Source organism: Schistocerca americana, chromosome 1 (assembly GCF_021461395.2).
Source record: "Schistocerca americana isolate TAMUIC-IGC-003095 chromosome 1, iqSchAmer2.1, whole genome shotgun sequence".
NCBI classification, from domain to species: domain Eukaryota; kingdom Metazoa; phylum Arthropoda; class Insecta; order Orthoptera; family Acrididae; genus Schistocerca; species Schistocerca americana.
In genome coordinates, this window is record NC_060119.1 from 552,798,651 (window position 1) to 552,814,578 (window position 15,928).

The following is a 15,928-nucleotide window of genomic DNA, read 5'->3' on the forward strand; positions in this document are numbered from 1 at the left end:
CATACAATGCACGCTTCAGTGCTTCTTTGAGGTACAGTTTGGGCACAGAGGAAAGAGGATGCATCCCTTCCAGGTACCCTTTTTTATCAGAGCACTTCTCTCTTGGTCTTCCATCCTCATTGATCCCCTCTTGGTTCTTATGTATTGTATGTTATCCACATTTCTCTGCAGTGTATATCTGTTTGTTGAAAGATTGCAAACGTCTCTCTTCTTTTTATACTGCCAAACCTTTTTTTGATAAATCCTATGAACGTGTCTTCATATTTCTTAAGTTTTATTTTGTTGCCAAACATAATATCAGAATTGCCTCTCTGTCATATTTTCTTTTCCTAAAGCCAAACTGAGCACCATGTCATAGGTCTTCAATTTCTTTTCCATTCTTCTGATACTAGTCTTGTTGGCAATTCGAATGCTCTGTCAAACTCTGAACGTAACCCTGGATCCCCAGTGTCTGTCAGACTGACATCTGTTTTATATATATATATATATATATATATATATATATATATATATATATATATATATATATATATATATCACGTCAGCAGGAAGTTCCTCCTATTTATAGAGTCCTCACTACACTCTGTACACCTTTCCGTTCTCGCCTCCGCATTTAACAAAGGAATTCCTTTTGCACTTTTAATGTAAGTATCTTTGTGTGTAAAAACCCTAAAAGGTATTTGAAATTTTCTTCCACTTCTTAGTATTTTCACTATTAAGAGACTTAAATCGCTCTATTTATTTCCTCCTCTGAACATTTTTATATTTCCTTCACTCGTTCGTCAGTCATTTAATATATTTCTTGTTCAGCCTAAAACTTTTTCGCAGTTACCTTTATCTGTCTAATTTTTGTGATTGCCCTTTTTACTGGTGTCCATTCCCACTCTACTGAACTACATACTGTGGTGTTCAGTATCACAGTATCTATAACCTCAGAGAACTTCAAATCCACATACCATCCCTTAGAATTTCAGTATCCCGCTTCCTTATATGATGTCTTTCCTGCGATTTGCATGTACTTCAGCCTGCTCTTCATCATCACTAAATTGTAATCTGCTCCTGGGCACATCCTACAATCGAATATCTGAGTCTGGAATCTCTGACTCATCATGATGTAATTCAACTGCTGTCTTCCCCATCTACAGACCTCTCTCAGGTATGCCTCCTCCTCTTGTACTTTCTGACCAATGTATTTGCCATCACTAGCAGAAACTGATGGCATAACTCACGGAGCTTTTTTCTTCTGTCATTCCTATTGTTGATCCCAATTTTTCATATAACTCTGTTTTCTTATCCTCCCCCAACTGTAGCGTTCCAATTGGCCATGGTTATTAGATTTTCATCTCTCTTCCCATACCGAATTATCCATTCCGTAATCTCTCTATCTCATTACTTTCTGCTTGTGACATTGGCGTGTATAACAGAATTATACTCGATTCCAATGAAAATAATCCTACCATCAATTTGTTCACAGTAGCTCATTTTTGCCCTCCTTCCTATTCATAACGAATCATATTCCCATTTTATCATATTCTGCAACTGTTGATGTTAGCCTATATTTATCTGACGAGAAATCTTTATCTTCTAACCATTCCACTTCAGTGGTCCCTCCTACATTTAGATTCAGTCTCTGCAGTTACCGTTTCAAATTTTCTAGCCTTTCTACCATATTCGCACATCTGATATTCCACACACAGACTCATACGACACTCTTTCGTTCATTTTTAAATCTCTTTCTCATGATGACCTACTCTTTGGAAGTTTCCTCCCTGAGATCCAAATTGAGGTTTAATCCAGACTCTTTTTACACTGGAGCAATCATGAGACATTTTCATTTCCAGGCAACATGTCATCTGTCCAGACTTCATGTATCTAATGCAGTGGTTTCCTCTGATTTATGTATGTTCATGTCACCAATCATTGCTGATTCTTCCACTCTTAGGGGCAGTTGCTCACATGAAGGGGAACAGGTACTCCTTGAACTTCTGTCGTCTCCTCTGCCCTTTTCTGACAAGCCCACTGACAGAACGGTGGTGATACCTTAGAATGGACTCCTCTGAGATCAAATTTGTAACTACGATTTCTTGATTGGTACCCACAGATGGTACTTGATAGGTCTCAGAATTCCCATTATTTATTATTAACAGAGTTCCAAAGACTGCTTTCTGCTACCCAGATGCAGATCATCCATCTGAGTAATTTCTTGTAGTCTATCAGCAGTCAGTTATCTGCTGGTTTCATGTCTGGTGTTACCCAGTATTCGAGACTTGCCATGCCACAGAAGCTAGCTAAAAAAATTGACCCATTAAAGGGGACAGATAATGAAACAAGAAGCACCTTACTAGTGGGGCAACAGGATTATCACTCCACTTTGTTTGTGTGGGTTGCAAACATTCAGGGGCAAACTTGATTGATTTATGACCCAATCTCCTTAACCTGTTGTTCTGCTAAGTGATTTATGACCCCCTGGCGGTTGATTTACGACCCCATGTGGATAATCTGTCCTTCTGAGAAAACCCCTCCCCTCTCCACCAACTCCACCTCCCCAACCCCTCGGGAAAACCCCCTCAACAATACAAGCACACTCGTGATATCAAAGTAATTGACTAATTCATTAAATTGGTCAATTAATTAACCCCTCCCCCTCTGGTAAACCCCCCAGGCTTCCCATTCCATACCACTTCCCACTTCCCTTCCCACATATGGAAATTGGTGGGCCTGTGCTGAAGAGGTAGGATCTCACTATACAAAATTCAATTACATAGCCCAGAGTATACTGTTTATTTATAAAATTCAGTCTGCAGGGGTTGGGTCTCTATTGCTCATCATTCGCTGCTGTTTTGGAAGGTGCAAGTCTTGTAAAATGCATTAAAATAAGCAATTAAATATATCACTTTTTACTGATCGCACAAGAAATACTGCCTTGAAATTGACATCAACATTACTCACCACATGTAATTACAATGTTAAAAATCTTTCGCATCGACCTCAGGGCATTACGCAACTTCGTCAGACTGCCCCATGCACCAGTGTCCAAGAGACTAGACTATACCCGCTCAGACCCAGCAACAGCTGCTGGCTGCCTTTCCACCAGCTGGACTGTGCAGCATACACTTTTCTCTCTCTCTCACTCAAGTGGTTGCTTCCTATTTATGTGAACCAATATATGCAAAAACACACAGACCAAGATGTCCCACCCACCCCTCCTCCCTTCCACCCCTCCCCTGCCGCCCTCCACACTCATGCAGACCAGGCATTGGCAGTCGGTGCATCCCCACTTCTATGGAAAGCTGTAGCAGATGAAACAAAGACATTCGAGAAGAGGTAGGTAGCATCTGTCGCATGCCACACTAACACGACCTTCGACCTGAACAAAGTAGTCGATAACTGGTAAATTCCAGTTGTGGATGTCTTGGAAATATTCCCCCACTCTATCAGATTGATTGACTAATTAACCAAATCGATTGTGTGCTGCCAATTTTTTCCTTGCATCCTATAGGTGGATAACAGGACTGGTACATTTGCCAGGATTCTAACTCACAACTGCCCAGTTTGCAAACCCTTTTGAATGTTTACACTCTTGCCTCCTATTGGTGGATATGGGCACAGTTAGGTCGTTTGGTAGAAAGTACTTTATGTTGAAGGTAGCTGATAATTTCAAATCTTAGTTCAGTTGCATGCTATGTGCTTTAACACTCTGCAGAGGAGTTGGATATATGTGTATGCTCTCAGTACCATTATTGGAAACAATAAATTGATCAGATGGGAATCTGACATTGTCATTGGGTTTTTAAAGCACTACAGTATTCCTAAATTGATTCTCTCCACTACATTCGGAAGGAATAGGACGAAGGGCCTTTTGCTTGATAGGATAGAGACAACAGCACATACCACTGCGAGACAGAGTCCGCTGCAATGTACTGAGAAGCACTAAACACGACACAAAAACCATGATCCAGTTGGTAGTAGCAGTCGTCATGGCTAGATGTCGGAGATCAGTGTCAATAGAGAATTTGATGGTGTGACTGTGTTTTCAAAGCACTACAGAATTCCTGAATTGGTTCTGTCCACTATATTCGGAAGGAGGAGGAAGGACCTACTGTGTGATAAGACAGAGACAACATCAAATACTGCTGAAAGACAGAGTCCACTGCGATGTATTGAGAAGCAATAAACACGACACACTTAAATCACGATCCAATCCGTAACAGTAGTCGTCATGACTAGATGTCGGAGATCGTGGAAACACTCATACATGCCACATACTTATGTCCCAGCGTCCATCTGCAGCGCACCCATCCCTTTCTACACCGCCAGTGCCAGCGCTCAGAGGTCAGAGAAAACTGCCGCCTTGACTGCAGCCGCAGTCATGAACATGTGCCTATGCCCGAGTGCACTACCCAGGCCGTGGAGGACATCTGGAAATGATTGGAGTGGTAGGAATTCAGATGTTGTCAATAAGTACAGTGCCAAAATTTGGCAGTGATCGACATTGAATCGCTCAATCTTCCATGTAGAACACACACGATCGTGTACACAGACCAATGTATACTGAGTATTAGTTAGCTATTCAGCTATCGAGAGGGCGCCGCCGCCGGAACTCTCGCCCGCAACTGCGGGCAAGAACCGACTAGCCGGCTAGCTGGAACTTTTCTTTGTACCCACAGCTCGTAAGAGTCTTAAACCAGAAATTCCCATTCTTTCTGGCTATCGGTTACCTCTGCCACACGCCTGAACTCTAGGCAGAGCTGTCCTCGGAAACCAATCACATATTTATCAGTGTAATTACAATTAAATATTAAGGTCGTAGCGCCAATCTGGTGACATGCAATAATGAGCGAAGTATCAGAAATAACTCCTCCTGACGGCTGTGCCTCTGGGACGAATCTCACGCTGAAATATCATTATCTATATCCTCCATATGACTGGTTATCATTTTCGTTCCCTGGTAAGGCTATCGATCCACTGAAATTGCTGTTTTCCACGTCAGATCCGTACCTCCCTTAAAACCACACATAATCATTTTGTTTGCACATGTCAGAACACTGAGCACAGTAACTTTACATCTCAAAATGTACTTTATAAACCGGCTGATCACAGCGAATCTACCACACGTCCTCTACTAAGTAAAACACTTTGCCAATAATTGAATGCTTGTGACACCAAAGAATATTGAGTGAAAATCCGAGATCGATGGACATGCTACATTTGTCATCCTTGCGAGTGGTACCAGTGGATCATAGTACGGGAGAAATAATAGTCTTATAAGCGACCAGCTATTAAAAACACAATCGCAACGACCATTTTGATGACACGCTGCATCAAAGGCGGTCTTGGTTGAAACGAAATGGCTCTGAGCACTATGGGACTTAACAGCTGTGGTCATCAGTCCCATAGAACTTACAACTACTTAAACCTAACTAACCTAAGGACATCACACACACCCATGCCCGAGGCAGGATTCGAACCTGCGACCGTAGCAGTCCCGCGGTTCCGGACTGCAGCGCCAGAACCGCTAGACCGCGTACTTGGTTCCACAGGCACAAGCAGGTATCGCTAACGATATCCGAGTTAAAAACTATATATCCTTTATAAATCGAGGTAAGGTATTGCTTCAAGATGAAGTAGTCTGCCACACAAATACCATGACATTCAATAAAGATACTGATCGTCGGGTGTGTATTAACGGAGTGAAAGTGCGGGTGCACATGGCCAGCAGTGTAAGTTTCTAATAACATCGCATTTATCACCGAATTTAGAAACATGTTCAGCTAAGGAACATGATATTAAGCCGACATTTGGAACCCCCTCATGCCGCTGCTACATATCTCCCACGCTGACAAACAGTATTTGTAACGCATTCTTTCTCAATAGCTTGTAGACACTGTAACAGAGGTTCTACGATACATTCTCGGGTTTTAGGCTGGGAGGATGATGGTTGATTGTGAATGATCACATACAGTAGATATACAGCAGATGGAATACAATGTGAGGACGCTAGCTTGGAGTCATAAATGTACAAAATCCATTGACCAATAAGCTGGTTCAAAAATGGTTCAAATGGCTCTGAGCACTATGGGACTTGACATCTGTGGTCATCAGTCCCCTAGAATTTAGAACTACTTAAACCTAACTAACCTAAGGACATCACACACATCCATGCCCGAGGCAGGATTCGAACCTGCGACCGTAGCAGTCGCGCAGTTCCGGACTGCGCGCCTAGAACCGCTAGACCACCGCGGCCGGCACCAATAAGCTGGCTTTTCTGATCTATGGTGTTACGCTTTCTGGTGGAAATGCTGTCTGTGATTTGGAATAAAGTCTCTCCATTCAACCACATACTTGCATTGGATCCTATGGAGAGTATTTAATGATTACAGCCACTGGTGATCACATTCATGGCACTTTCATATCTCGAAACGAGGCACCTTTCCGAACCTACTTGCTAAGGTCCCCATGCAGCATAACTCTAGCATGGTTTTAGACAGCACTCTGCATCTTGTAACTGTTCCTCACTCTTTGAAATGCCTTCCCTGTAGTGATCGATCCAATTTAAGTCACAACTGTGAGAGAATCGGAGACTGCTATATCTACGACTTTTTGCGTCCCATGGAGAAACAAGGGGAGCTGAGTTAATGCGACAGGACTGTATTCTGCAGCTGCAGTGCATCTGCTCTGTCTTCCATGTGTCTGTGTCTGTGCATATGTCATGGATGGCTCGCATGACCCAGAGTAGACTTGAGTTAGTGTTCAAGTGTGGACCCACCATGTAGTACATCCAGAGCAATGTTCAGATGCACAGCCTCAATATGGCTCGTCTTGGATAGGGTTTGAAGGTGGTTCGCTGTGCATCATATCCAGAGTGATGTTCAGAGGCGCATCCACATTATGCTACTTCCAAGATACGGTTCGAAGATGGATCCACCATGCGTTACATGGAGATGTGTTCTGTCTCCAAAGGTGGATCAACCAGCGAAAGGACTCAGTCATGGGAGCTATCCACGACACATGGACAGACACAGACATACAGAAAACAGAGAAAATGCTCTGCAGCTGTACAATATGTGGTTGGAAGTGACTGGATGCAGCTGGCCGTTGTGGCCGAGCGGTTCTAGGCGCTACAGTCTGGAACCGCGCGACCGTTACGGTCGCAGGTTCGAATCCTGCCTCGGGCATGGATGTGTGTGATGTCCTTAGGTTAGTTACGTTTAAGTAGTTCTAAGTTCTAAGGGACTGATGGCCTCAGATGTTAGGTCCCATAGTTCTCAGAGCCATTTGAACCATTTTGGACTGAATGCAATCGAGTACAGTGCTACACTATACTATACTGTCCGACGACAGAAACAGTGCATTTGCACTCGGTGTTGACAAGAAACATGAACATTGCCGTTGGTGGGGAGGCTTGTGTGCCTCAGCGATACAGATAGCCGTACCGTAGGTGCAACCACAATGGAGGGGTATCTGTTGAGAAGCCAGACAAACGTGTGGTTCCTGAAAAGGGCCAGCAGACTTTTCAGTAGTTGCAGGGGCAACCGTCTGGATGATTGCCTGGTCTGGCCTTGTAACATTAAACATAACGGCCTTGCTGTGCTGGTACTGCGAACAGCTGAAAGCTAGGAGAAACTACAGGTGTAATTTTTCCCGAGGTCATGCAGCTTTATTGTATGGTTAAATGGTGATGGCGTCCTCTTGGGTAAAATATTGCAGAGGTAAAATAGTCCCCCATTCTGGTCTCCGGGTGGGGACTACTCAGGAGGACATCGTTACCAGGAGAAACACAACTGGCATTCTACGGATCGGAGCGTGGAATGTCAGATCCCTCAATCGGGCAGGAAGGTTAGAAAATTTAAAAAGGGAAATGGATAGGTTAAAGCTAGATATAATGGGAATTAGTGAAGTTAGGTGTCAGCAGGAACAAGACTTGTGGTCAGGTGATACAGGGTTATCAATAAAAAATCAAATACGGGTAATGCAGGAGTAGGTTTAATAACGAATAAAAAAACAGGACCGTGGGTAAGCTACTATGAACAGGATAGTGAACGCATTATTATAGCCAAAATAGACACGAAGCCTACGCCTACCACAGTAGTAAAAGTTTATATGCCAACTAGTTCCGCAGATGATGAAGAAATTGAAGAAATGTATGATGAGATAAAAGAAATTATTCAGATAGTGAAAGGAGACGAAAATTTAATAGTCATGGGTGACTGGAACTCGATAGTAGGAAAAGGAAGAGAAGGAAACGTAGTAGGTGAATATGGATTGGGGGGAAGAAATGAAAGAGGAAGCCGCCTGGTAGAATTTTGCACAGAGCACAAATTAATCATAGCTAACACTTGGTTCAAGAATCATGAAAGAAGGCTGTATAGAGACAGAGATTTAGGAACCAGGATTCAAATTGTAAAACATTTCCATGGGCAGAGGTGGACGCTGACCACAACATATTGGTTATGAACTGTAGATTAAAACTGAAGAAACTGCAAAAAGGTAGGAATTTAAAGAGATGGGACCTAGATAAACTGAAAGAACCAGAGGTCGTAGAGTGCCGACCAGCTGGCCAGTCGGTTTTTGTCGGCAGCTGTGGGAAGAAGTTCCAGTGGCGGCCCTTGCGACGCTCTCTGGACAGCTGAATAGTGAACTAATACTCAATATGTATAGGGCTGTCGCGTGTGTTGCATGTATTCTCTGTAGAAAATTGAGCGAATCAATATCGATCACCGCCCAGTGTTGGCACTGGATGTATTGACAGCATCCGAATTCCTACCACTCCAATCACCTCTGGATGCCCTCCATGTCTGGGGTGGTGTAATCCGGCATACATGCACGTCCACAACTGCAGCTGCGTTCATTGTGGCAATTTTCACTGATCTCTGAGCATTGGCAATGGCAGTGTACGAGGCGATGGGCACACTGTGTCACTATGTGTGGACAAAAGGGGGGGGGGATGAGTGGGTTGTATGTACAAGTATTTTCCGCGATCTCAGACATCCAGACATGACAACTACTAGGATTGTGGTTTAGAGCTTCTCAATAAACTGCAATACAATACACTCTGTCTTGTAATGGTTATTAAGATTTTGAAATTTGTGGTAAGGTTCTATGGGACTAAACTGCCGAGGTCATCGGTCCCTAGGCTTTCACAATAATTAAACTAACTTAAGCTAAGGACAACACACACACTCATGCCCGAGGGAGGACTCGAATCTCCGACGGAGGGAGCCGCGCGAGTCGAGACAAGCCGCCCTAGATCGCGCGGCTACCCCATGCGGCGCGAACGGTTATTGTTGTTGTTACTATCCTATCACACGGTACACCCTTTCCTCCTCCTTCTTCGTCCTATCGAAGCTGAGGGAACAAACTTAGGAATTCTACAGTTCTTTATTAAATACACTTAGGAGACCTGTAGCAGTGGGTAATCCCACAACCATGGTGTTATAAACTCGAGCAGAAATTTGAAATTCCAGGTATCATTTTATATAGTACTGCTTCCAATCAAGATGTCAAATCCCCAATTGGCCAATTTATTGTTTCTAATAGCGGTACTGAGAGAACAAACATCAAGCCAACCCCTCCACATATTGTTTAAGTACATATCACGCAACTGAGCTGAAATTTGAAATCCTCAGTTATATTCAACGTGATGGACCTCCTGACAAATGATCTAACTGTACCATTACCCGCCAACATGACGCAAAGCAAAAAAAAAAAAAAAAAGGGGCTTGAAAACCAGGCAGTTGTGGGATCGAATCCCAGCAAACACACCTGTTCTAGTATCCACCAATAGGATGCAAGGAAAAACTGCCCTCACACAAAGTGTATAGATTTAATTAATTAATTAATCTGACAGAGTGAGGGAAAATTTCCGAGACATACACTGCTGGGGATTTAAGGTACCCACCACTTTGTTCGGGACAAAGGAATAGTTAGTGTGGCACAATACAAACGCTCGTTGGGCATGAAATAGCAACCTGAGCGAGAGAGAGAGGGGGGGGGGGAAGAGAGTCAGAGAGAGAGAGAGAGAGAGAGAGAGAGAGAGAGAGAGAGAGAGAGAGAGCATATGTTTCGAGAGGAATTTCACAGGTATCGACATCAAACAGTTGCGCCACCTGATTCTGTGTCTGGTGGTAAACGAGGACTGAAGGGGAGAAGAGTTCAAATGGCTCTGAGCACTATGGGACTTAACATCTGAGATCATCAGTCCCCTAGAACTTAGAACTACTTAAACCTAACTAACCTAAGGACATCACACACATCCACGCCCGAGCCAGGATTCGAACCTGCGACCGTAGCGGTCGCGCGGTTCCAGACTGAAGCGCCTAAACCCGCTCGGTCACAGTAACCGACCGAAAGGGGGGGGGGGGGGGGGGAGAGAACGGAACTGGAGTGAGGAGAGATTGGAGGGTTGCTGTCAAAATGGCCTTTGCCGACAGAATTGGAAACTAATTCAGTCAGTATCTGCACAGCAGGGCGATCATATTGAGCAGCTGCTTCCACTGACCTGGTATGGAAGGTATGTGTTTGGGAGCAGATTGTAGAGGTGCTGGAACCAGAAGTAGCCACTTGAGATTGCAAAGGACACTATCTTGGATAAACGGGACAGCGGTTGTGGGCTGACCTGGCTGCTAGACAGTTAAAAAAAAAAGAGCTCAGTATTCTGAGGCACTATGGACTGCTGGTTTGGATATGTTGGTCCGAATTACCCAAGCAGTGGCACACAACAGCGTGTGGGCAGTTGAGAGAGAGAGAGAGAGAGAGAGAGAGAGAGACTTATCAATATCAAAGGGTTGCCAAAACGTGAAGCTTCCGGTCCGCGCGCCGCATGAGCCGGGTCGCTGACAGTGGTCGCGGGACCTGAGCGGGTGTCGTGCGGTCACTTGGGACATCGGCGCATGGTGCAGCCTAGCGAAGCAATCGGGACGCGTTATGTTGCCATAAATTTTGTGACGGTATTCCTTGCACAATGGGCAGAAGCGATCTATTTAATTACTTCTTTTTGATGTATTTACAAGACCTGGATCATCCAATAAAGCAGAGAATGATGAGCAAGGGAGATCTAACCCCTACAAATTGAATTTTACAAATAAACAGTACATCCTTTGCTACGTAACTGAATTCCCTGTCATGAGATCCCTCCTCTCCAACACAGACTGAGTCCTTTTTGCCGCAAGTTTCCAGGTGGGGGAAGGGAGGGGAAACGGAGGTGGGAGGGAAGGGCTGGGGCGATTTCCCAGGAAAGTAAGGGATTAATTAATTTATCGACTTCAAGAATATTGGAAAACATGTTGAGATGAAACAGTCCTTAACGCTTGTAAATTAAACTTCGTTGCAATACATGAGACTTCAGAAGTCTTTTCACACTTATTAAATGACATTGACATGATGAGTTGTTACTAGTGATCCGAATTTGAACCAAACAAAGATTGCGTGTTTGATGGAGACTTGACTAGGCATAAAGAGACGTAAAACATCGACGTGTTCAGCAGTATCAGTTTACAAGGCCGAATGTTCGAACCTGGTAATAAATAACGATACGTTTAGCACCGCAGCGGGAACCCCATGAAGCTTATATTGCACCTGAGAAGTGCCCACGAAAGGTATGTAATAAAGTGCAACGCACAAGTTAGAAACGCCATGAAGTAAAGTTGTGCTGATGGACGGGGAGTAGAATCCAGTACCTATATGAAGCACAATCAAATGTAAGATTTTAAATATGCTCACCAATAGCGTGATATTGGAATAAGAAACGATGATACAAATGATTTTTGATTGACAGGGATTCGAACCCGGCACTTTTCACTACTGTCTTATAGCTACAAATAGCCATGAAATAGATATTGTTTCTTCTCAGTAGCGAGATTTGCACATGTTCAGCTAGAGGTAACGCGACGAATAGTTCTGTGGTGCATGGGACTCCAACCCCACACATATCGTCGTTGTTGATACCACAGGAAGGGGCGTCAACTATCAAATTCCCTCTCACTAGTACTTAACAACGTGCCGTTTGCAGACACCTGGAGTTACCGGTTTAGGCGCTTCAATATGGAACCGCGCGACCGGTACGGTCGCAGATTCGTATCCTGCCTCGGCCATGGATGTGTGTGATGACCTTAGGTTAGTTAGGTTTAAGTTCAAAATGGTTCAAATGGCTCTGAGCACTATGGGACTCAACTGCAGTGGTCATAAGTCCCCTAGAACTTAGAACTACTTAAACCTAACTAACCTAAGGACATCACACACATCCATGCCCGAGGCAGGATTCGAACCTGCGACCGTAGCGGTCGTGCGGTTCCAGACTGTAGCGCCTTTAACCGCTCGGCCACTCCGGCCGGCCTAGGTTTAAGTAGTTCTAAGTTCTAGGGGACTGATGACCTCAAACGATGGCCTATATAAGTCCATGAAATGTAGTGTTATTGATATACATCTAGACATCTAGTGGTACAAAGAAGGTGTTTTGTGTTATGAACTGCTTCACAGAGAAGTGTCCTTCGTAGTTGACACTTGTTGCCAACAAACGAGATGCCTTGCAGTCGAAGAGTAACAAATCCCATAGCGCTCAGAGCCATTTTCTTTAGGAAACAATTAAATGGTGGGACAATATCATCTCGAAGGGTTCAAATCCAGAGAAATATTGTAATCGCAGCTCGAATCCCACCCCAGTGCCAATAATTTCAATATCTCAGTGTCACTTAAAATAAGAAAGGCAGGTCCTATGACCTTATATGATGGTTCGTGAACTAAAATAACACTACTAGTGTAAGAAAGCTTACTAGAGGCAAAGTATCTGCTGACACCGACTTCCGCCTCTGACAGCCGTAACCAATCCAAATCTATTGCAGTCAGTAGCGAATGGACATCTTTACTTTTGTTTTGGAACCAAGGCACAGTCCTGCGGTCTTTACTTAGCCGTTACTGGAGGTGAAGAGGGTACGTTTGTGGCTATTAAAAACTGATATCCCCGTTGTGAATAACCTATTCGTGGTCTAGTAGTCAGTGTCATGCAGTGCGAACCCAAAGCCATGATATCAAATCCATCATTTTCCTTTCCTTTTTAAGCCGTATTCTGTCCAACTTCTATGAGCATCAGTCTTACAGAAGGTCAAAGACAGTTTCGTTCATTTTCTAACTAGCCAGTAATAGAAAAATGTTATGGAAACACGTTTGTGAACGGGCTCGAGGGCGACTGTCATGGTAAGATCAATTTCAGCCAGAATCCGCTTGATAGAGACCGACATGCGCCCAAGTGATCGCGACGCATTGGGCGTACAGTCTATGATCTACAGCAGACTTTACTGCACTCGAATTAGCAAGTATAACATTATGTAACGTTATGTATAATACAATACTGTTTCATCATGCTCCGTGGCGATTTTTATACGGCATGTTATTATATGCGTTTTTAACTACGGTCTCATTTTTTTCAAGTTTGTAGTATAGCTCGTGCCATGACAATTTGAACGTTTCTCATTTCTGATGTTACGACGATCGTCGTTTATGCATTAGAAAATCGAGTCTAAAACAGACATTGTGTTCCATTTATGTTTAATAAGAGGTTGAAAGCAGTGGAGACAATTCGAAACACCTGTGTCCTGCATGGAGTGAGTACTACCGAGAAAGTCAAGTTGTATCGTTTCAAACACAATCGTTTTGACATAAATCACCAGTTTCAGGAAGACAAACAGGCACTGATGAACGTTTCTGCGATTTACTACTATGGTTAGTGTATCTGATAATTGGCAAGTGTGACGACCAATTAACCTCCGTGTGACACTTGCCTTCAGTAGTCATACTGAGGCTGAAAGAAAGGAAGGAGGATTACGGTACAACGTATGGTCGAAAACCAGATTAGACGCGAAGCAGAATTTTGATCTAGTAAGGGTGGGGAAGGAAGTCGTCTGAGCCCTTTCAGAGGATTGATCCTACCATTTTCCACAATATATTTAAGGAGGTCTCCGCAAACCTAAATCAGTGCTGCCTGTTGGCGATTTGAAGTACCGTATGTTAACTGCATAAGGAGAAAATGGTGGGTAAACCATAACAAACATTATCTCAAACGACGGCCTATATACGTCCATGAAGTGTAGTGTTATTGATATACATCTAGACATCTAGTGGCACAAAGAAGGCTGTTTGTGTTACGAACTGCTTCACAGGGAAGTGTCCTTCGTCGTTGAAACTTGTTGGCAACAAACGAGATGCCTTCCAGTCGCAGAGTAACAAATGCGACCTGGAAGACAGCACCTAGAAGCTTGGTTGGAAAACATACCTACCGCACATCTTCTAGTCTGGCACTCGCATGTGTGTACCTTTGTCGCCCCTTGTCGATCAGCCACCAATAAAGTTAGTTTTTTTTTCTTTTCTTTGTTTTTGTTTGTTTTGTTTTGTTTTGCAAGGGATCTAAACATGGCCTGCGCATCTTCAGGCGGTTCTCGATAACAGGTGAACTATATTGTTGACAATTTCTCTGATATTTGTGTCTATTTTGTTCAACAACCTAGCGGGAAACATTATTAATGCGCACTACACAAATACAACTGGTGTGTGTCATCATAGTGCCATACAAAGATTGGCTATCTTAATTAAATGTGAAGTCTTTTGCCATACTCAAGTAGCTTTACCGGACTACAATGATAATACGTCAATGTGGCTGTGAATGTAATTGCTGAACGAAACAAGTTAACAGTGTAATCAGCGACAAGATTTCATTAACAAATTTATGTATTTTCAGTAACAGTTTCGCAACATTTTATGTTCCTAACCTCTAGATGTGCCAACTGCCTTGCCGCAGTGGTAACACCGGTTCCCGTCAGATCATCGAAGTTAAGCGCTGTGGGGCTGGGCTAGTACTTGGATGGGTGACCACCCGGTCTGTCGAGCGCTGTTGGCAAGCGGGGTACACTCAGGCCTTGTGAGGCAAACTGAGGAGCTACCTGACTGAGAAGTAGCGTCTTCGGTCTCGTAAGCTGACATACGGCCTTGAGAACGGTGTGCTGACCACATGCCCATCCATATCCGCATCCAGAGACGCCTGTGGGCTGGGGATGACACGGCGGCCGGTCGGCGCCGTTAGGCCTTCCAAGGCCTTTTCCGACGGAGTTTCGTTTTAGTTTTTACCTCTAGATGCGCTGGTAACTGAACGTAACGGGACGTCTTCTCGATGACAAAATTTCTAAAGACGTCGTTCTGAATTCGATATACCTGTTTGTAGCTCTGTCACAGAGGAGGTAAAATGTTACTCTCGCACCACTTCTGAACTGAGCGCTACTGTCTCTTACTCTTTACAGTGCGTCAACATTTTCATGGAGCAAGAGACCAACTGCAGCGTTCATTGCCTCCTCATTACCCTGTGATGGCTGATACAGATAATTCGCATAGCAGACAACGCGACTAGTTATAGTTGCTACATGAAAGTAATCTCCCATGTCTGTAAACGTATACTTGATGAATCGACGGTACACCAAAGTGGACGTCACTCAGAATTTTTGATTGGTGCACCTCGAATACATCAAGCGAATCTTATAAGATAATTATTTGTCATTCCAGGAAGTAACAAAACTATCACAGAGTCACCAGACATGTTCTGCTATGTTCCATGACTCTATCATAGCGGGTCTATTATGGTTCTACAGGCAATGTCTTTCTTGAGTGGGCTAACAATTTAAGGGGAGGTTCACTATCTTTTGGTTCAAAAAATCGATTTTTTTTAAATTGCATGTTTGGATCCATAAAAGTGTTTATAATCCCTCCCTGAAACGGTTTTTCCGAATAAGGAACGGAAATGTTTGTTATTCGCGGTTGAACAACAAAATGCACCTGCCTGAAATCGGCATTTTTCACGCACCAGTTTTTCTTTTTCTTTCGGAGGACGAGTTACTGAACGGAAATGTTTGTTATTCGCGGTCGAACAACAAAATGCACCTGCCTGAAATCG

The 15,928-nt window shown here is 43.7% G+C and overlaps 1 long non-coding RNA gene and 1 pseudogene across 1 annotated transcript in view; one reads left to right on the top strand and one right to left on the bottom strand.

Annotated features, from left to right (window-relative positions):
- LOC124547624 overlaps positions 1–15,928 on the bottom strand; it is a 59,524-nt gene that overhangs the window by 27,096 nt on the left and 16,500 nt on the right. The window lies entirely within an intron of this gene.
- LOC124558928 lies at positions 14,767–14,884 on the top strand (annotated as a pseudogene).